General features: G+C 39.4%; 1 protein-coding gene across 2 annotated transcripts in view; it reads left to right on the top strand.

Annotated features, from left to right (window-relative positions):
* Nucleotides 1-986: 986 nt before the first annotated feature.
* Nucleotides 987-23,630, top strand: part of JAK1 (Janus kinase 1) — a 139,504-nt gene continuing 116,860 nt past the window's right edge. For both annotated transcript variants that reach the window (XM_081306336.1, XM_081306337.1), the window contains exon 1: nucleotides 987-1,247. The gene's annotated coding sequence lies outside the window, so the exon portion shown is untranslated. The remainder of the gene's footprint in view (nucleotides 1,248-23,630) is intronic.

Here is a 23,630-nt window from a genome sequence, read left to right on the forward strand (position 1 = left end):
TTAGCCTTATTTTATCTCTGCATGGTTAAAATATGGTTAACACTTACTTTGAGGGATGTTAGAAACAAATGAAAAGTGATGGACACATATTAGCTATCAACAAATATTAGTTCTTATATACATGTTAGTTTTCCTCCTTCAAATAGTTCTTTAAATAGAAGATCTTAAGTGACTCATCAAATCTTCCAGATTTGTTTTCTGGTTAAGTAAGTTCTTGTTAGTAGTCAGGTGCCCTTTGAGCTTAGTTTTTGTAAGATTGGTGTTAGGTGCGGACAGGCTGAATAAGTTATCTGCAGGGCATGCCAAACAAAGTTAGCTGCTGGGTGATCTGGCCACTCAAACCCTCTGTCTGGTTCTTTATCACCTGTTTGTTTCAAGCCAACTCCAAGCTCCCCCCCCCCCCCCAAGGCTGAACACTCAACCCACTGCTCAAGGCTGAACACTTAACCCCCCTTGTTCCAACAAGGCAGCTTGCAAACACAGAGACCCTGTTAGATTTAGGCAGCACAGCAGAAGGGCTATACAAACCTTTCCCTGCCACAGCTCTCCCCCCACCTCACCCCCTTCTCTTTCTCTCTTTTCTCCTCTGTTGCACTGCTGCAATAAAGATCTCTCTGTCGCTCTGAGTGTTATGGTCACTTTCCTTTCAGTTGGGATAAGGGGCAGAGGTGTACACGGAAGGCTGTGATAAATGCATCAAAGTGTACAAAGACATGATGGAAGGCCTCCAAACTCGGTGGTGGTGGGAGTGTCACTCTATGGACAATTTTACTTCCTAAGCAGGCTGACCTCCAGTCCCTAGATTGGTGTTTTTAGAAGAAATGGTAAAACTTCCCAGTCACGGATGGGGCGGGGGCGGGGCTTGCGGGAGGCCGGATGGGGGCGGGGCGGGCAGGCCAAGTTCAGGGTCTCGAGCCTCCACCTAGGCTCCCGCCCCCTTTCCGGGGCTGCAGCTCCTGACGTCGAGAGGAGGCGGGGCGCGCCGCCGCGGGGTGGGAGGCGTGGCCGGCTGCGGGGAGGGGCGGGAGGCGGGAGCGTCGCGGAGCGCAGGCCTCGGAGGCCCCGAGTTACCTCCAGCCGTAGACTGAGCTGGCCTGCGCCCCAGTCTTAGTTTTTCTCCCTGTGCCCCCTCCTCAGCCCTGGGCGCACCGCGCCGGGCCTAGCGGCTGGCTGCCTAGCGAGCCGGCCGCCCGACCCCGACCGGCGAAGCGACCCGGAGCCGTCCGGCCCAGGCGCACACGGAAGTGGTGAGTGTCACCGAGAGGTGGTGAGAAGCCTGCCGCAGTCTCGGCGACTGGCGAGGGGCGCGGAGTTTTACGCTGGCCGGAGGCGCGGCCGCGGCTCTTGATGTGTCTCGGAGCGCCGCGCACCGCAGGCGACTCCGCGAGCGCCGCGCGGGACCCCGGGGTCGGGCCGGTGGGGCGTGCGGGTGCCAGCGGCGACGGCGGGGGATTTCCAGCCGAGCGGGGCCGGCGGCAGCGGGGAGGTCGCGAGGCAGGGGCCCGGGGCCAGGAGGGGAAAGGTTGAGTCTCGCCACCCCCTCCCCCCGAGCGCACCGCAAGTTTTCATAAACAAGCCCGGAACGCGCTGTCAGACATCCTGTTTATACCACCCCGAGCTTCGGGCGCGGGCTTGAGGTCTTGACGTCCCTCGGTCGCCGCGCGGAGAACTTGACCGCCAGCTCCCTGGCCCACTTGCTGGGGTGGGGGTGGTGGGGTGAGAGATTTTTTTTTTTTTCCTGGCCACAGGACGGAGGCTAAGTGTCTTTTTTCAGTGTTGGGTTTTGGAGTCTGGTAGGGGTCTGATAGGGATCTCAGGAAACGCCCCTCCCCTTCTAGGTTCTGTTAAGGTACCTGGCGCCAGGTAGCCAGCGAGAAGGGCGACATGATGACCCTGGACGGGAGGACCAGGGAAGGGCAGCAGTGAGAAAGAACCATGTAGGGATTTGCGAATTCTGCTGTAAAGGGACTTGATTAACCGAATCTGGGACTGGTCTCCGAACTCCTCAGACCCCATCCGCGCGCGGCTGCCTAGTTGGCGCATCTGAGGGGGGGACGTTGCTTCAGCGGGACTAGTAAACACCTTTCTAAAGTCACTCCCTAAGGTTCCTGAAATGTGGGCTCCTTGCATATGTGTTTACGAACGAATTCTCTAGAGAGACTAGATGAAAGGTGACTACTGCCAGATGTTTGTGTGCCCATCTGAGGACAAATTCTCTGATTTCCTGTGTGTTACTGGGGAAGGGTATCCTGCCCTCCCTGCCCTTGATACGTGGCTGTGAGCTGTCTTGCTCCTGGTTGGATACACTACTATACATGCTATTAATCCAATTCATAGAGTTTTTCTCTCAGTGACAGGTATTTACAGTGCTATAAAATTGTCATTACTTCTGTCAGGGAGGAAGGCCCTGGGCTGTTAAATGATGGTATAATGCAGAGACTATTAGGTGTGAGCATGTAGTCTTTTGTTATCCCCCCCCCCCCCAAAAAAAAAAAAAGGTTTGAGTTATGTGTGGACATAGCCACTGTGGGAAATTAAGAGCATTTTGTATTGATTAAATTTTTGTTCCTCAGTTTCCAAAGCCCCATTTTGTGTTGTCTGTCCACTTTTGCTTTTGGTGACTCTAATGTTTTCCAAGACCTGGGAATCATTTTCATTGAAGGATCAATGTGTTCTTTTGTACTCTGTGGTGAAGACTAATGGAGACCACCAGGGTTCTGGACACTTCTGGTGCAGTATGCTTTGTAATAAGTAGAAAATGTCTTCCGCATACAGATCCAGATCACATAAAGACGCAAGAACATGTCCCTGAGTGATTGTGGACATTATGAATAGAAATAGTCATTACCTTTTCTTAATTCTATATATTGTGTTAACTAAGCATTTTCATTGTACCTTATCTCAGACTCTCTAGATCTAAACTACGTAGCTGTTTTGTTTTTTTTTTTTTTAACCAGGATTTTGGTGTTAACAATCCACATAGAATACTGCTAGTTTAAACTTTTTTCTGTTCCATAGTATACTCATTAATTACTACCATTGGGAAATGATGAGAGTAAATAAATTAGGCATTGGCAAAATAGTTTGTTTTTCAAAACATACCTATATTTCAGGGTTTTTTTTTTTGTGTGTGTAATTTAGGCAGTTTTAATGTCAATTTGCCTAATGCTATACTTGTAATTACCTCTGATTACTTGGTATCTATCCTTTACAGATTTAAGATGTTAAAATATAAAATCTTTTGAATGTATGCATTTGCTAAAAAAATCTAGTGAAGATAAGGAATTTTGGGTATGGGGCTGCTTTTGTAGGAGTAGACTTGGATTGATTTTCTTGAAGAAACAGTCTGAGGGCTTCTAAATAGGCTTGTGAGGTCTGCCAGTTTAGATTCTAAGTTTACAAGCATTGGTGATTTTAGTAGCAGACTGAAAATTATAATTTAAATTATAAGTATAATGATAAATTATGTTCTGAATTATCAGTTTCTTCTGAATGCCTTAAAGTAACATATATTTGGACAGGAAGCCAAAAGAAGCAACTTGTGTAGGTTTACCATTTTTATAGAGAGAACACTAAGTAAAAATAACTGCATTAATAAAGTAGTTTTTTCTAATTTTTAGGTTCCTATGGTAAATGTTTTTTTCCTTTTAAATACACATATCATTCTGGATAGTCATTATGTTCTAATTAGGTAATAATATGCCATTAGAAGGTTTATTGTTGGAAATGTACATATTTGTGCAAAGAACTTTATCTTGCTTGTTTGCACATTTAAGAAAATTCTTTCAACTAGGGAATTAGTTAAGAAAATGAATCTTCTGTTTCTGTTATGTGTGTGGCTCAGTCGTGTTGTCTCTTTGTTATAGAATTGAGGTGCCTGAAGGAACCCTGCAGATTCTTTTAGACCATTGATTCTCACTTTGGTATGATTTTGCACTGGAAGAAGTACTTGCAACTTCTGGAGAGGTTTTGGTAGTTACAATTTGGGAAGAGGGGTGGTAATATTGGCTTCTAGGGGGTAGAGGCCAGGGATTCTGCTAAATATCCTACAAGGCACAGGACAGCCTCTGACAACAAAGTATTATCTGGCTTAAAATGTCCATAGTGCCTGAGGTACCAGGTGAGAATCCAGAAGATCTGAACTCCTATCATGGCAAATCTTTTTACTTCTGGTACTTATTTTCTTCATCTGAAAATGGAAATAAAAATATCCACCTTAATTGTCTCACAGAATTGTTGAGGAAAATCAGGTAAATAATGTACATATAGTGTGTGAAAACTGAACAGCTACACAGGTTGTAGCTATTATAAAGTTCATTTTTTTAAAGAAAGCCTGTTTTTTTTTTTTTAATTTTAGTTGTAGATGGACACAATACCTTTATTTCATTTAATTATTTTTATATGATGCTTAGGATTGAACTCAGTGACTCACACATGCCAGGCAAGTGCTCTACCACTGAGCCACAAACTCAGCCCAAAGCTCAGTTTTTTTTTTTTTTTAATGAATAAATTGTTAGATATGTTGGGAGTTGAGAGGTTGAGACAGTATGCTGAGGAAAAAGCAGGATAGATGGTTTAATATTGATTATTCATCTTTTTGGGATAAAGTTTATTTAGTGTAATTATTATTTTTCTTATTGTTAGAACACAAACTTCTTAGCTCTGTATTTCTTTTTTAAATAAGCTTATTTTCTCATTGCTACGAGTGGGAGACACACTGTAGAAATATTGCAAAGTGGCAAGTAGAGGAAAAAAATCATCCATGCTTTACTCTCTTTTCCATTTAAGGACAATCACCTTACCCATTTTTCCTATAAGAGTGGTTAAAATTGGGAAAAGAGTTATAATGGAAATAGGAAGAGCACCTGGTGACCAAGGGCGGTACTACTTGTTTTTATGTCTTTCCTTTTTTCTGTTTTAATAATTAATTACAATACAAGTCAGGTGTTGGTGCGCGCCTACAATCCCAGCTAATTGAGAGGCTGAGGTAAGAGGAACTCCTGAGCCCGGGGGTTTAGGGCCTGCCTGGGCCACATAGACCTGATTGCCTTAAAAAAAAAAGTTGCAAAGGTAAATTATAGGAGGCATTTGAGAAATTGGCTCATTGTTTTTATATATTTCATGCTAACCTCCAAGCATGTTTATGTTTGGTTTGTTGCTTCCTCTCTCCTTGCTGTCCCCAGTACTCAGCTAGGTATGCCACTGTTGCTTCCTGTCTTAAAAAATGCTTTGGTAACATGGGGTTTTAAGCATCTGCCATGTTGAAATGACTGGGTTTCTGGGGCAGGAAACTAATTCCTTTGAGTATTCTTTCCTCTGAAGTATATTAGCATTTTTGGCAGTTTGAGGCCATAAGAAGGCGTAAAACATTAAGCTCATTTCCGTGATACCTTCACTTCTAAGGGTTTATGATCTGTGATTCTTTGCAGCTGGCTGTGGGCACACATTCTTCCTTGGTGCTGAGTAAATTGCCCAGTTCCAAGGCAAGATGTACTTTCAGAAGCAAAAGGAAAATTTCTTATAAGCTTACTCTGGCTAGAAGATAGCGGGTATTTGTTGGGGTATTTTTAACCTATTACTGACTTTTTTTTAAACAGTAACATTCACTCAGCATTTTATTCATTTATTTATTTATTCAGTAAATGCTTACCGAACTCTTGCTACAACTGTCAGAGAGTGAATAAATAGAACAAAACAGGTAAAAATTTCTGCCCTGAAAGAGCTATGTCTAGTGGAAGACCTCAGAGAGCGTGTGCAGAGCTTTGAAGTTGCAGGTTATACAGATGAGTAAATCCTATGTTGTTATTGTAGATTGTTTCCTAGAAGCCTTCAGAGCACTCCACTGATGTCTGAGAACTAAGGAGTAGTTTCTCTTTGTTGTTGTTCTCTTTATAAAATTTTAAGTTGGCGCTGGGATTGTGGCTCAGTGGTAGAGCGCTCACCTAGCACGGGCGCGACCCGGGTTCGATTCTCAGCACCACATAAAAATAAAGGCATTGTATTGTGTCCATCTACAAAAAAGATTCTCTCTCTCTCTCTCAAAAATTTTTTTTTAAGTTACAAATTAATTTATTCTTTGTATACACAGATGTCTCTTGGTACCTCTGAAGTGTTTGGCAGATGGATTAGGCACAGTTTATAATGGAAGTGAGTTTGCTCTTTGTAGCTATAACACGGTGTAGGTAATGCTATAGTAGAGGTGAAAATTAGAACCACAAGGACCCCTGAAAAGAGCTAAATTCTATTTGGAGCCTTTCTCAAATGCTTTTATGTAGAGGCTTCATTTGAATGGGTTCTTAAAGGAGGAGTAGGAGTTTCCTTGTTTAGAGGTGGGGAAAAAAAATCTATGCAGATATGCAACATGAATAGAGGCATGAAGGTGGGCATGTATGTGTTACATATGGCAAACTTGGAAGCAACCTCTGTGACTAGAGCAGGGACCACTTGGGAAAGAGCAGGAGGAGGTCGAGCTGGACTGCAGGGTGGTGCCTGATTGAGAAGACTGACTTTCTCCACAAGTCTGTGAGCAGTGTGAGGTCAGGACCGTGGCCTGTGTCGAATAAATGAATAGGGAAGATGAGAAGCCATTTTAAGTTTTGGAGCTCAGGCGTGTCATTAGCAGATGGAAGAATGAGAAGAAACACTGAAAGTTCTACAAAGGGCCAGCTTTGTAAAACCAATGTGCTACCCTTTCCTTCTCCCCACAACAGAAAATGCTTTATTTACCCACCACTTATCAACTATCCAGAAGACTGCCAAGAAACAGAAAATGTTTAGAGCCAAAATATGTCAAGAAGTTCCTATATGCTTTCCTTATGGTAGAGTTAAAACTACTTTATTTTGCTTTTAATTTTTAAAGGACTCTTGACAATTTTTCTAACTGATTTTCAGGTCAAGAGAAAGCTAAATACAACAAGCCTGAGAGAAGACAGTGATCAAGAGGATGAATTCAGGAAGGCACATCTTCAGGCTAGCAGTGTTAATTTTTATCTTAGCTGTGAATGAGGAGTAAGTTTATGAAAAGTAGAATCATAGCTTAAGAATGAAACACTCTTTGGGGCTGGGGTTGTGGCTCAGCGGTACAGTGCTTGTCTAGCACATTCGAGGCCCTGGGTTTAATTCTCAGCACCACATAAAAATAAATAAAATAAAGGTATTGTGTCCAACTACAACTAAAAATTAAGGGGGAAAAAAAAGAATGAAACACTCCTGGGCATTTAGCGGAAGGGCAAACCATTGTAAACACCATAGCAATTTGAAGTTGTTACCATCACCACACAGTATGGTAATTGATGTTGGTGATGATACTGCCCCCAGTATTAAGAATAAGACACACTGCATGAAATGAAGTGAGAGTTCAGATCTCTAGCAGAAAAGGGCCATTTCATACACCTCATTTAAGAAATGGGAAGGAAATGTACAAGTAGAGGATGGGGACTGAATAAGAAGCTGCTGTCAGGGAATTTCTACAGCACAATTCATGGAAGAGGTTTTCTTCAGAATGAAAACCAAGTGAAGGATCTTTACTTTAATTCTTCAGGAAATGAGTTACTTAAGAGTGAATTGAAAACCTCTGAAATTTGAAAAGAGGTGCTGTGGCCGTGTAGGAGACAGTAATAACTTGAACCAGCTATAGGTACAGGTTGATTTTTATACCTCTAGGTAGAAAACAGATGAAATTTTTGCATCTTAGCCTTGTTTCTTTCCTTGTTTTTTTATGATCTGTTTTTGGACCCAGACTGGTTTGGTCCTGGCTATGAGGAAGTGAACAAGTAATGCCCATGTCCTTACCGACAGTGAAGGGTACCTCTCTGTAAGATTGATGTGAGGACTGAATGGCTACACCTAAAGATTTTGGAATGGTGCCGGTCACATAGTATGTTAGCTGTTTAAACATTGGTATGTATGCTTTGTGTCAGTTACAAGAAAAAAAAAAAGCTGAAAGTATATTCAGAATATTTAAAGATGTTAAGTCTCACCCAGTAGATGCAAGACAAAAATTATAACTGAGCTAATCTGTGTGAGAAATGCTTTATTTAGAAATGAGTAAATCAAAAAAGTTTTGGTGCTTAAGACAATTTCTCAAATCTAGAAGCATTAATTATTTAGACAGCACTCAAAGTACTAAATTAGACTTTCTTCTATTTTTAAGGAAAAAAATGATAAACAAAGGTGCTTTTATTTAACTTTAAATGCCATCCAAGGTATATAATTTGGTAGGAATGTATTAGGCTTTCTGGGAAAGTCAATATAAAGATACTGTGTTGCCTTCACTGATTCAGTTTACTTAGGAAATGGTGGGCTGCTGGCAGAGAGGCACCAGGCATACCTGATTTTAAAATGTTGTCTTCTGAGTTGTGTGGAAATTAAAAATCTTATAAATCAGGTAGTACTCCAATGAGTTTGCTGCTTATGGAATTATAGGATTTTAAAAGAATTCTTGCGCGCGCGCGCACACACACACACACACACACACAGTTAAGAGGAAGGACTAACAATACAATTTTAGATTTTGGGTAAATCTTGCTTTAAGAAAGGACAAAACGTAGGGCTGGGAATGTGGCTCAAGTGTCCATTGAAAACTAAAAAATAAATATTAAAAATTTTCTCTCTCTCTCTCTCTAAAAAAAAAAGAAAAGATAAAACGTAAACATAAATAGAAATTGTAGAGCAACCTGTACTGGAAACTGAAATAAATAAATAAATAAATATATAAATATAAAAACCTTCTATCTCTATTTACGTTTTGTCCTTTCTTAAAGCAAGATTTACCCAAAATCTAAAATTGTATTGTTAGTCCTTCCTCTTAACTGTGTATATATTTTGCATACTTAAAGTACATTTCCTTCTTAGTGGTATTTATGTTGAACAGGTTTCTTGGTTCTGAGTATTATTCTTACTCTGAGGAACATTAGTTGTTTCATGGTTGGAAAATGACTGTTGATAACTTTTTCATTCCAAGAGCTTTGACAGTGAAGGACTTAGCTGTATCTTTGTCTTCCCATTTGACAAAGACAGTGAAGCTCTGTAATTTGATTTGTGGAGGGACAGTGTATAGTGAATTCTACTTGAACTGTAAAAAGGTGAACAAAAAGAAACTTAAATCTCTTATTTTCATATACCATGGGTAACTGACTCGTTTGACTTTTATAAAGCATAACTAGATAAGAATAACTAGTAATTAATACAACTCTCATTTGTCTTTAATGTTGTTTTAAAGGGCTTAAGGGTATTAGAACTTACAAGTTAATTAGTTAAACACAATTCTATTTGTAGGCTTGCTCGCACACTTAATTTTTTCAGAATGGATGACTGTAATTCATATCAATTTTTCAATTAGTACAATTTAATCTTTCAAGCTATGGTAAGAGAAGGGAAAGAGAAAAAACAATCTGTTGAATGTATATCTTCTTGTGAAAATTTTTGTTAGTAAACTAGTTTGATGGATCACAAGCAGTGCAGATAGTCTTGATACATACATCCCCAAACCCATTTTAGGGTTAATTTGTATAATATAGACTAAAAAATTCTGTATAATGCCAGAATTTAATATACTACTTAATTTTGTTCAGTTAAAGCCATTCTGTAAAACTTTAGTCCACCGATCATTGTGTATCAATTATCTTATTGTGAAATGTGTTTGATGTATGATGGTGACTCCAGAGAATGTCACCTTTTTAACTTATTTTTTTACAACCTAGGTTGTTTAGAAGTAGGGGGATGTCAGAGGTCAGATACATCTGAATATAATAAATTTTAAGCCCCCTTGACGGATGTAGTAAATTGACCACTTATGACACACAAATTGATTGTGATTAACAAAACACCAACTCTTAGGTTTTCTTTTTTATCCCTGTATTCAACAACTATCTGTAGATCACATGTATGGTAGAATAAGACAGTTGTGGCTCTGTCCTCAGAAGGGTTCCTTGCTAGTAGAAAATACAACAATTCCACAATTGTACAGCCTTTTGTTACAGATATGCAATGTATCAGAAGAGCTGGCCAGCTGGTTGTAAAAAAAAGATGGAACATTAAGAAGAAGGGGTTTGGGACTGGGGTTGTGACTCAGTGGTAAAGCGCTTGCCTGGCATGTGTGAGGCTCTGGGTTCAATGCTCAGCACCACATATAAATAAAGTAAAAAAAATGCTTTGGCAACTAAAAAATATTTAAAAAAAGAAGGGATTTTTGTACACTGAAATCTGATGAGTGGAAGAGGTTTTCTAGTCAGAGGGAACAGCATGTGCCAAGGACATGCAGTAGGGCCAATATCCTGCAATTGGAACAGAGAGGAAGAGGATGCAGGCTGGTGAGAGGCGGGATCATTGTAAGTGCTATCAGGCAAGCCATTAGGGGCCATATTTCTTTGGGCTTTCTCGTAATGCAGTGGGGGAAGTTGGAGACTTTTAAACAGGGCACTACCATGATCAGATTTGTGTCATTCTATGAAAGAAAGAAGGATCCCACTTCCTCACTGCTGCCCCAGGGTGTGCCTCTGCTCTCCTCTCTCTACTTCCTCTACTCTGCTGAAAATGCCTTGAAAGTTTCACTTCCTCCTACCCACTTATTCTTTAACTGACTGCCACCTTCATACTCTTAAGACTGCTTCCTTGAGATCACCTTTTTGTTCTCACATTTTGACACCCCTTTTCTGAAAACCTGCTTCCTGGCAGACGATCCCCAGCCCCATAGCGCTTTGGCTTCTGAGACACAGTAAGTACTTCCCTTTTTCCTCTTTATGTCTTTGTTTTCTTTTTGGGTGTCTTCTCTTTCTCTCACTTTTTGCCTTATCCCAGTGAAACTTTCCTGAAGGTTCTGTGAATGGCATATCTCATTTGTTTCTAAAATTTTGCAGATGATCCACTTTTTACCCGAGCTTCAGTTGTCCCTTTTTTCATTTTTCCTTCCTTTCTGCTCTTTACCTCCTCACATACTGGCTGAGCAGTTTCAGGTACTATGGTAAGCTCAGGGACACAGGGGAACAAGAGGCAAGGCCTCTGACATTTTAAGATGTTAAACATGTCTATAAGTAATATAATTTCAGGTGGTGGTAAGTACAACATAGAAAATTAGGAAGGTAACTGATGGAGAATGCTTAGGTGTCGGAGAGAGGGACTGCCTCTCTGATGGAAGTGACATCTGAGCTCAGACCTGGGAGAACGGGTGTATAGGATCCAAGCCTTGTAGTGATCTGGAGGAAGACTGGGTGAGGCCAGGGCAAAGCTGGTGCCCTGGCCCAGGGTGGTATGGTCTTTTCAATGCATGCCAGGCCCCTTACCTGGCTGACTTATTGATACCTTGAATTTAACTACTCCAAAATTGATACTATTTCTTTCTTTTTTAAAATTTTTTTAGTTGTAGATGAATATAATACTTTTATTTTGTTTATTTATTTTTATGTGGTGCTGAGGATTGAACCCAGTGCCTCACACATGCAAGGCAGTGCTCGGGGTACCACTGAGCCACAACTCCAGCCCCTACCTGCCCCATACCATTTCTCTCTCTGACCCATTAGCTTACTAATAGATGATGTCTTTGTTTTTCTTAAGACCATATCTGTCCATCAATCTAAAAACCTTAGACCTGCAGCCAGGAATTTTTTTCCTGATAAGGGAAAGACAGGAAACTTTTTTCTCTTCAAGGGTTAGGTAATATTTGTCATAACCACGGAACTCTGCCTTAGTATTACTAAAGCAGACGATATGTAAATCAATGAGTATGGCAGTGTTCAATAAGATTTTATGTATGGACATGCACAGATGGCAGTTCTTTTCCTTAAACATTTAAATACACAAAATCTGTAAGTTTCTTTGGCTATACAGATGGGGCAGGCCAGCTTTAGCTTGCAGGCTAGTTTGCTGACCCCTGCCTTAGACCCATCCTGATCTCTCTCTTTGCCTTTTCCCTACCCCTTACCCAAGTTTGCCAAGCCCTCTGGGTGCTCCAGTTATTTTTGCAGTTTGCCATCTATTTCCAATGCCGCAGCCTTTGTGCTGACTTTTTTTTTTTAAACCTGGGTGGTTGCAGCAATCACTAAACTAAGTCTCTCTACTCCCTGCTTTCCCCTCTAGGCTGTTTTTTTATGTGAATATTGAATAATCTTTCTGAAGCTTGACTCAGGTCATAGAATTTCTCTGACCGTAAGCCTTTAGTATCTCCTATTGCCTATAGAAAATAATCCAAACCTTGCCTGAGTGTGGTAGTAGAGAGAGTTTGTGATAGGACCTCAATCTACCTTTTCAGCTTTCTTCTCTATTTCTTTCCTTTTCTGTATCACAATGAATTGTTCACTATCACTATTTCATATTTACATTTGCAAATGTTTTTTATGCCTTTCTGCATTCTATTTTTTTAAAAATGCACTTTGCTCATGTTTCATGTTCTGTCAAAATTCTGTTAACTTTCAAGGCCCTTTCAGATACCCTTGATCACCAACCCCTCATGATGCGTGGGTGGGTGATCCTCTGTTCTAGAGCATCATGTTCTGCCCTGTGCATTTTCTTTTTTCCTTTTTTTCTTCCTAGACAGGGTCTTTTAAGTTCAAAGTGGGAACATTTTAATGAAGGGAGTTTATCAAGTTAAGTGCTTGATTTCTTTATAAAATGGTACAGTTATGTGAAAGATCACCAAGTATTTTGTAAGGCTTTGTTTGTATTTTGGTCCTGCCAGTGGCTTAGTTAAATAAGTTCAACAAGTTATTGATAGTTCTTCTCAGGAGTTGATGTTTCCTTCTACAAACAGAAAAAGAAAAAGAAAAATGTACTCTGTAACTCATTATGTTTCCTTGCCAACACACTCAAGGTTAAATTATTTGCTTGTTTTTGGTGCTTCAGTTTTCTTACAGTGATCTCTGCCTCAGTCTTTCTACCACATTGTCATATGTGTTAAATCCTTCTTTTAATTAATAGTTCTGTTGTGTGTCTTTTATATTTTACAGTTGTTCTCAATTCTTTTGCAGTAATAAAAATATAAATAATAGTTGCCCATTGTTTCCCCTATCTGCAGTGACCTCAGAATGGTAAAATAGATAAATATCCTGAGTAAGAGACAAAAAGGCTTTAGGGCATTATGGGAATAATGATGCAGGTTTGGTAGAGAATGAGGAAATCTTGGAGTTTGTAGGTTAGTGTGTGCTTTGGGGCAGGGCTGAGCATCTTCCCAGATGGGAAGAGAGAGAGCCATGAGGATAAGACTCGTGATTAGTAAGCTTTTACTGTGTGTCAGCTGTGGGGTTATGTGCTTTGCATTTGATATTTAATTTAATCTTTGTAATAGCCAGAGAGTGGGAGCTTAATGGCATCATTTTTCAGATGAGAAAACAACACTAAAAATGGCAGAGCTGGAATTCAAATCCGAGGCTCTCTGGTGTAAAACAAAAACAAAAGGAAAAAATCTTTTCTACTGACTTGTCACTTGTTCTTTTGTCTTTTTTTTTTTTTTTTTTTTTTTTTTTTTGCTGACATTGGCATTTAAAATGAAAACCTAGGAAACTTGTTCGTGTCCTGTTTTCTAACCTAATGTTTCTGGAGCAGTTTTAAATCCTTGGAGAAGTGCCTCCCTCCATACATATATATAGTATATGATGGTGTTAGTTGTGGAGCAGTAAGGAGGACCTGAGAGGATTCCTTCCTTCCCACTCTCCGCCTGTTGCCCAGTTGGCCCTAAATTCCTGGGCTCAAGTGAGCCTTCTGCCTTAGACTCCTGAGTAACTGGGACCCTGGGTGTGTGCCACTGTGCCCAGCAGGATTCCTTTAAAAACCAACAAAAATGGGCAAGGTAAATGGATGGCATTAGAGCAGATTATGCTTAGTGAAGCTAGCCAAACCCTAAAAAACAGATACCAAATGTCTTCTTTGATATAATGAGAGCAAGTATGAACAGAGCAGGGAGGAAGAGTAGGAAGAAAAGAGTAACATTAAACAGAGACTTGAGATGGGAGGGAAAGGGAGAGAAAAGGGAATTTGCATGGAAATGAAGGTAGACACTCATTGCTAAACAAAATTACATATAAGAGGTTGTGAGGGGAATGGGAAAATAAACAAAGAGAGAAATGAATTACAGTAGATGGGGTAGAGAGAGAAGATGGGAGGGGAGGGGAGGGGGGATAGTAGGGGATAGGAAAGGTAGCAGAATACAACAGTCACTAATATGGCATTATGTAAAATTGTGGATGTGTAACTGACGTGATTCTGCAATCTGCATTTGGGGTAAAATTGGGAGTTCATAACCCATGTCAATCTAATGTATGAAATATAATATGTCAAGAGCTTTGTAATGTTGTGAACAACCAATAAAAAAAATGTAAAAAAAAAAAATGGGCAAGGCAATTGGGTTCATTTAACTCTCCTAAAGAGAGTTTGTATTTTCTAATGAAATAATTAGATTAAAAGTTACCTTATAGAGTGGGGTACGCCTTGCAGCTCAGTGATAGAGGACTTGCCTAGCATGTGCAACTGCCAGGGTTTGATCCCCAGCAGAGGAAAGAAAAAAAGTTGTTTTGATGATTTTGCCATTTTAAATCAAACTAGATTTACTGTTGATTTATATTCCCTGATGGTTATATAACGTGTCCTGTGTTTACCTGTTTGAGCCTAAGCATACCAGATATGGTGTTATGAAAAGCATGCTGGGTTTGGAACCCGGAATATCAGGAACTGAAGCTGTCCTCTGCCACCACTAGCTCTGTGACTTTTGGTTCATAATTGATTCTCAGTTTTTCAAAACTGTAAAATGGACTTAATAGATCTGTCACAAAGGAGGCTTTGTGAAGTCTAAGTGAGGTAGAACATATGAAATAGCTTCAGACAGTGCCTGGGATCTAGTACCATTTAATAAAAGTTAACTACTACAACCTTGCCAGAAAAATCTATAAATTATTACATAATGTTTATACCTTTCCAAGTGGGAACTTTATAGATAGACATTACTGAAATTAGGAACTGCTGCTGCTGCTTGTTCTTTTTTTTGCACTGGAGTCTTGAACCCAGGGGCACTTTACCACTCTGCGTTCCCAGGCTGCCACTTTTTAAAATTTGAGACAGGATCTCCGTAAGTTGCCAAGGCTGATTTCAAACTTGCAATATTCCTGCCTCAGCTTCCTGAGTTGCTGGGATTATAGGCATTCGGGCGTCAAGTAATACATTTCTGATATAGGAAACTGGTTGGATTCTAGCTATAAAAGCATGGGTATAAGATAGTGAGTGATTCAGGCTCCCAAATCTGGAATCAGTCTGTGGGTTTGAATCTTGGCTTATTTTTCTAGTTGAGTGATTGGGGCAAGTTATTCAACCTCTTTGTGTCTCATTTTCCTCATCTGTAAAAGAATAATAGTGAGGCTAATAATTACACCTACCTTAGAGTAGTATAAGGATTAAATGAAAATATGTGTGTGTTACATGTATATGCATCACTCTGTAGGGGTTTGCTGTACTATTTACTATTCCTCCTCTCTTCTCCCATCCTGTAATCATCTGGATATTCTCTGGATTCCCTCCTCATATCTTCTTTTATTGGGAGACTCCTCTGTACGATGTATGCTTGTCTTTTCCCTCTGTATTTACTGCCTTCCAACTTATATTAATTTAGATGCCTTTTTCTTATGTGTAACACTTCTTATCAGTCTCCTTCCTTGCGTATTTTTGCCTAGATACTTTGAAAGATCTGCTTTTCTTTTATGTGGGGAAACCAGCTGTGTTAAGTATACTTTCATATCAAAGAAGATTAAAGCCATATAGTCTCAAACAAATTAAAAAAATGTATTCTTTACTGAATATTTACTCTGCCAGATATTTAGAGAATAAACAGGCTTAGAATGATCGAATAACATGTTTAGAGGCATCGAGCATTTTAAGTAGGTTTGATCAAAGCCAGGCCTACCTGGCTCTTGGTCTTGGTCCCTGGGTTCAGTGTCTAAAGTCTCCAAGCACTAATTCAAGATTCTAGCTATACTTTGTTAGCCTATAATCTGCTTTCCTTCACACTCCAGCTTTTGAAATGACAGAATCATTCACAGTGCTCTTTGACTGTGGTACCTTTCTGCTCTTTTGGCAGGGCAGAGGTGTAGTGTTTCATATACTTTATGTGTTAAATTGGTCTTTTGTGTTTTGCTTGGAAACTTAACCACATTGACAGTAGTGTGTATTGGGGCAAAATGTGCTTCAAGTTTCAAACAATTAATTGGGAATGAATTTTTAAAAAGGCAGAATAGTTTTTAAGCTAACAACTCTTGAGTATATTTGAGCTTGTCACCTGTACTGGTGACACTTTAAAGGCCTGTGTGTCAAGCCTAAACCAGGCTTGTTTTAGGATGCTTCCTGGTCATCTGTTGGACCTGTGTATCCCAAACAACTGCCTTTGTTTTTTTTTGGTATATAGTAGGAGCCCTGTGAAGATACCTATTAAACCTCTTTAAATATCATTGGGAGACTGAGGCGAGAGGATCACTTGAGCCCAGGAAATGGAAACCAGCCTGGGAAACATAAGTTAGACCCTGTCACAAGGGGAAAGAAATGACTCTTTACATTTTTCTCTATGTCTGACGTGTTATCTTCAACTTAAAAAAAAAATCAATAGAATAAGGATCAGGCAACACCAAAAGAGGAATATTGTCAGTCAGATGGAAATACTACCTATGCTAGGTCAAAAAGAGGCACTTAAAGGTATTTGTGATTTAATGATGCAGTGTTTTAGAAGGTAGTCACATGTAGAATCTAAGAAGCTAAATACCCATTTGTTTAAATGGTTCTGAGGCTACTGAGGTAGGTATATAAGTAGGAGTCTCTTGTTTAAGAGAACTTAGGCTTCTCTAAGGTTCCTCTTACCTTGGATATTCTAAGGGCAGTTTATCTCATGAGAGAAGAGAGTTGAAGCAATTTGGGTGAGGTGTCCTGGGCGGGATGGTGGCAGTGAGCCTGTTTGTATGCTTTTGTCTTGGGAGCAAACTAACTAACACAAGCTTAGTTTTTTTTTTTTTTTTTTTAAAGAATGATAAAGCTTTGTACTAAAAAATTTTAATAATAACTGTAAATTTCCAATACGTATATTTCCTTTAATGTTGACATTTTCTCCCATATTACATTAAAGCTATTTTTTACTTACTGTGTTCCAGTCTTTGCCCATAATGAATGATGTAATTTGCCCACATGTATTATATAATTTTAATTGCAGGATACATATGTATCTGTCTTTTCTCATTTAAACTTTTTTTTTTGTCTATTTTAGGATAGTCTTCATAATAACCATCTTCTAAGAGATATGAAATATTTTGTTGGGTCAATAACATTTTATTTTGCTGAAATAAATCCCCTATTATAGCATATTTAAACTATTTTCATTTTTAGAGAGTACTATGGGGATCCTTTACAAACAAATGGTATTTTTTGCTACTCAATTAGTTTAAGTCCATAGATTTACTGTATCAAAGGATATAACCAATTTCATGGTTTTTAATTGTAACTCTGGAAAATTAAACAAACTGAGATCATAGTGGCTTTAAATGTTGGGAGGAAGCTTCAAATTTCTTGATCGTTGTATAGGCAGCCTGCTGGTCAGTAACATGCATATATTGACCATTATAATTGTGCTTTTAAATTTTATTTATTTTTTCATTGGTGCAATATTTATTATACTGAATGGTGGGTTTCATTACATTATAATTGTTTATTGTGAACAGATACAGTTTTCTTCAAATGCTGTAACAGGAATTGATTTGATTTTGGTGTTTTTTCCTCATTAGAAAGTAATATTCTATAAGTAATGGAAGCCATGAATGTGAAATAGTATTTAGGATTTATATTATTTGTTATATAATTTGGTTATGATAAAATAACTGTAGGTTTGAGTCTCTATATATTTTTTTTTTAGTTTTTTTTCTTTTTTTTTATTGTTGGTTGTTCAAAACATTACATAGTTCTTGATATATCATATTTCACACTTTGATTCAAGTGGGTTATGAACTCCCATTTTTACTCCGTATACAGATTGCAGAATCACATCAGTTACACTTCCATTGATTTACATATTGCCATACTCGTGTCTGTTGTATTCTGCTGCCTTTCCTATCCTCTACTATCCCCCCTCCCCTCCCCTCCCCTCCCCTCCCCTCCCCTCTTCTCTCTCTACCCCCTCTACTGTAATTCATTTCTCCCCCTTGTATTATTTTTCCCTTTCCCCTCACTTCCTCTTGTATGTAATTTTGTATAACCCTGAGGGTCTCCTTCCATTTCCATGCAATTTCCCTTCTCTCTCGTTTCCCCTCCCACCTCTCATCCCTGTTTAATGTTAATCTTCTTCTCATGCTCTTCGTCCCTACTCTTTTCTTAGTTACTCTCCTTATATCAAAGAAGACATTTGGCATTTGTTTTTTAGGGATTGGCTAGCTTCACTTAGCATAATCTGCTCTAATGCCATCAATTTCCCTCCAAATTCTATGATTTTGTCATTTTTTAATGCAGAGTAATACTCCATTGTGTATAAATGCCACATTTTTTTTATCCATTCGTCTGTTGAAGGGCATCTAGGTTGGTTCCACAGTCTTGCTATTGTGAATTGTGCTGCTATGAACATCGATGTAGCAGTGTCCCTGTAGCATGCTCTTTTTAGGTCTTTAGGGAATAGACCAAGAAGGGGAATAGCTGGGTCAAATGGTGGTTCCATTCCCTGCTTTCCAAGAAATCTCCATGCTGCTTTCCAAATTGGCTGCACCAATTTGCAGTCCCACCAACAATGTACAAGTGTACCCTTTTCCCCACATCCTCGACAGCACTTGTTGTTGTTTGACTTCATAATGGCTGCCAATCTTACTGGAGTGAGATGGTATCTTAGGGTGGTTTTGATTTGCATTTCTCTGACTGCTAGAGATGGTGAACATTTTTTCATGTACTTGTTGATTGATTGTATGTCCTCCTCTGTGAAGTGTCTGTTCAGGTCCTTGGCCCATTTGTTGATTGGGTTATTTGTTATCTTATTGTCTAATTTTTTGAGTTCTTTGTATACTCTGGATATTAGGGCTCTATCTGAAGTGTGAGGAGTAAAGATTTGTTCCCAGGATGTAGGCTCCCTATTTACCTCTCTTGTTGTTTCTTTTGCTGAGAAAAAACTTTTTAGTTTGAGCAAGTCCCATTTGTTGATTCTAGTTATTAACTCTTGTGCTATGGGTGTCCTATTGAGGAATTTGGAGCCCGACCCCACAGTATGTAGATCGTAGCCAACTTTTTCTTCTATCAGACGCCGTGTCTCTGATTTGATATCAAGCTCCTTGGGCTGGGGATGTGGCTCAAGCGGTAGCGCGCTCGCCTGGTGTGAGTGCGGCCCGGGTTCGATCCTCAGCACCACATACCAACAAAGATGTTGTGTCCGCCGAGAACTAAAAAATAAATATTAAAAAAAAATTCTTTCTGATATCAAGCTCCTTGATCCATTTTGAGTTAACTTTTGTGCATGGCGAGAGAAAGGGATTCAGTTTCATTTTGTTGCATATGGATTTCCAGTTTTCCCAGCACCATTTGTTGAAGATGCTATCCTTCCTCCATTGCATGCTTTTAGCCCCTTTATCAAATATAAGATAGTTGTAGTTTTGTGGATTGGTTTCTGTGTCCTCTATTCTGTACCATTGGTCCACCTACCTGTTTTGGTACCAGTACCATGCTGTTTTTGTTACTATTGCTCTGTAGTATAGTTTGAAGTCTGGTATCGCTATACCACCTGATTCACACTTCCTGCTTAGCATTGTTTTTGCTATTCTGGGTCTTTTATTTTTCCATATGAATTTCATGATTGCTTTCTCTGTTTCTACAAGAAATGCCGTTGGGATTTTGATTGGCATTGCATTAAACCGAGTCTATATTTTTGCATGAATAATAGGAGGGGTCCCAAAGTAAAGTGGTCCCCTTTTCTTTTACATCAGTCAGGTGTAAAATCATATACGCTTACTAGTCTTCCTTAAAACATTCATATATTGCTCTTTTTTACTTAGGAAATGAATCCTACTTTCAGTGTTTGGTATTTTTCTTCTCAGTGGGGATATTTAGTATGGTGCCTGGACAATCATTCTGAATGCAAGTCTGAACATGTCACTGCCTTGCTTAAAATTTTTTATTTGCTGTCCTTTGCTGTTAGGATCAAGTCCATGACACTGCTGGTTATTGGTGATGAGTTCTGCTCCCTCACATGTTGAAGAATAACATTAGAGAAGCACGCAGAGGCAAGCATACAAAACAGGGTTTATTTAAAAAGGGAGGGAGAAGGGGGCCATAGCTGGTATCCTGGTGTCCCAAGAAGGGAGGGTGTTCTGCCTTTTTTATATGTCCTAGGCTTCCTTTGTTCTCCTGTTCTCTTTCCCTTATCTCTCTCCTTCCTGCTTATGTGACTAGGCCCAGGAGATGCTTGGTTCGCTGGTTAGAAAGTGAGAAGCAGATTGGCTGGAGGGGTCAAGTTGGAGTGATCTGGGCTGGAAAGGGGCATAATTAACAACTCCCTGTAGGGAGGGACAATCTCTGAGAGGTTACCCTAGCAACAGGTTGGAACAGGGGCAGGTTATCTTAATAAAAGTAGAGGAAAGGGTCTGAAGGAATTAACATTTCAATTCCTCCATTCTCTGGATCCAAACCTTGCCTATTTGTTTGTCTAGTTCTGGCTTCATCCAAACTCCTTAGCAAGGGATAAAAAGCTCTTTATAGTTACCAGTCTTGCTTTCCTTCCATAATCTACCCCCTACCCCCAGCCCCGCTTTTTTTTTTTTTTTTTTTTTTTTTTTGGTATCAGGAATTGAACCTGTGATGCTTAACCACTGAGCCACATTCCCAGCACTTTTTCTTTATTTATTTTTTTATTTTGAAGCAGGATCTCATGAAGTTCCTTAGGTCCTCAATAATTTGTTGAGGCTGGTTTTGAATTTTTGGTCCTTCTATCTCATCATCCCAAGTTTCTGGGATTACTTGCCTGTGTCACCATGCCTGGCTTTCGTGACCATTCTTGGAGTCAGCAATGTTGAGCAACTTTTGGTTCTGAATATTTCATGGTATCTCTTACTTCTGAACCCTACTCTTTGCACGCACAGTTCCTTCTCCCAGGAACAGTTTTCCCTTCTCTACTCCTATTCGCCCTTTAGGTGTGAATTTTGTGACTTCTAGGAAGCCTTCCCTCATCATCCTCCGCGGAAATGTCTTTCCTTTGCCCCTGGATAGCACCATGGTTTTATCACAGCATTTACTGTAAATATTTGACCTCTGATCACTGTCAAGATCCTGACCATGTCCTTGAGTCAGGATTTACCTATCATCACCATGTTCTTGTGTTTGTGTTTGTGTGTGTGTGTGTGTGTATCTACTCATCTGCTCTCAGCAAATCTCACAGTAGGAGTGTAGCCAGAGCGAGCAATTCAGTAAAGGTATTTATGATGAGACAGGGTACCTCAAAGCAGACAGTCTATTGACTCTGACTTGGGCCTTTGAGGAGAGAGAGAGGCTTTTGTTTTCTCTTTCCTTTTGATGGTTTGTTTCCTTTGTTTTCTCAGATTAAAAAATTAAAAAATAATTCTAGCTTTTCTGTTTTATACAAGAAAGATCCATATTTTATGGGTTCTTCCCTGATGTGTATTATGATGTTTGGTCATAGTACATGAGACACAGTGTTTCTTTAAGGTGTAATTTTTAAATGAATTTTAGATAATTTGTATAATCAATGTTCAACAAATAGTTACAGTTTAATAAGGAACCCTATGTTAGCCATACCATGTGGAATACTGTCAGCCATTTTTATGTTTCCTTTCAGAGAAGTCAAGTTGTAAGCTTAATAATTTGCCCTTCCTTGGCCATCATTTGGAATTTGCTGTACCTACAAACTGCAAATTAAACAAAATAACAAATAGTACATTTGTATTTTAGAAAAATTAAGAAATAAAAAAATCCAATATTTGCCATTACGTTTTATGTTTATATTCAGACTTTGTTTCATGAGTGTATGAACCTCTAAATTAAAAAAAAAAATTAAAGGAGATTGTGTTAATCAGCCTTTGTGTCATTGTCATCAAAATACTTGATAAGAACATCTTGGGCGAAAAGTGTATTTTGGCTCATGGTTCCAGAGCCTCAGTGTATTTTTGGCCAAGTCCGTTGCTCTGAGAGCTAGGTGAGGCTGACCACAATGGCAGAATGGTATGGTGGAGGAGCACTGTTCCTTTCATGGCGGCAAGGAGGCAGAGTGAGAGGAAGGGGCTGCAGTGAAGATGAACCCTTTCCTGGCACACCTCAGTGACCTCCCTCCACCCCACTTGCCTACAGTTCCCACCCATGTAGTTCACAGAAACTAGGATGGACTGGTTAGGTCACAACTCTCATTCAGTCATTTCACCTCTGAACATTCTTGGATTAACACAGGAACTTTTGTGGGACACCTCATATCCAAATGATACCAGAGATTATAAAACATAATGCTGTTTTGTTTTCTCACTTTTTCACCAAGAGATTCCCTTTCCCTCGTGGTAATAACTTTTGTTATGGCATCATAGCTTTTTTTTTTTGCATTACAGCTTTTTATGGTGGATAGATCTTCATTGTATATATGAATGAAAGTTTATTTACCCAACCCTCCACTGTGGGAAAAACATACTGTTTGATTATCTTACTACAGATGCTCTTGCAAATATGAGCATCTTTGTGCTTCTGTTAGTATGTGTTTCTTAGTATTTCCTCAGGATACTGTAAGTGATAGTTGTCTTAAAATTTTTCTAAGTTTTGAGGTTTTGGATACTTACCTGTACATGATATTCAGAGATTGATTATAGTACTAGGATTTGAAATTATGGGCTAGTACTAGGATTTGAAATTAGGCCCCCCCCCCCCCCCCCCCCCCCCCGCTTAGAGACTTAATAATATTCTGGCCTAAGATAATAGTTTTACCAACTGGAAAGTTATGTTGTTTGAAATTATACTCACTAAGTTATGGAATTGTATATTACTTTTTAGCAGTGATATATGGCACTGCACATAAAATTCTAAAAGGTGCTGTGGTGAGAAAATTCTTGTGCAGTTACCTGTTGCTCAGTGAAATTGCTTTTCTTTTGGATTTCTGTATCAGTTCTATTTTGGTGGCTTAACCGGAATAATGAAAGGTATTGGGGTTTATTGGCCTGTGTAACTGGAGTGTCTTAAGGGGAAGGGGAAGGTCCATGGACTCCAGAGTGTAAAGGTGCTCTCCTCTCATCAGGAGTCCTGCTTATGTCAGCTCCCTTTCATTGGTCTCATTTCTGGCCAACGAAATGAATGTTTCTTGAAATGCCTTGAAAGAGAACAACCTGCTTTCCCAAGATGATATTCATTTGGTTTCCATTTATTAAATATTTCTGATGGAATTTTGCTTGGGTCATTCCTTGGTCCTATAGGTGGACAGTAGCTGGTCAGGCCTGAGTCATGTAGAGGGGTTAGTAAGGAGTCTGTGATTAGCACTGTTAACAGAACCACATATGATGATAGGATTCTAGACTGATAAAAACAAGAGATTTCTACCATAATATCTTGAAATGACAGTTTTTAAGAAATTTAAAAAAACTGTGGTAGAATATGCTTATCATTCATTTTAACATCTTAACCATTTTGAATGTACAGTTTAGTAGTATATAATGTATTTAGAGTGT

Source organism: Spermophilus citellus (genome assembly GCF_964194105.1).
Source record: "Spermophilus citellus genome assembly, chromosome: 9".
Lineage (NCBI taxonomy): Eukaryota > Metazoa > Chordata > Mammalia > Rodentia > Sciuridae > Spermophilus > Spermophilus citellus.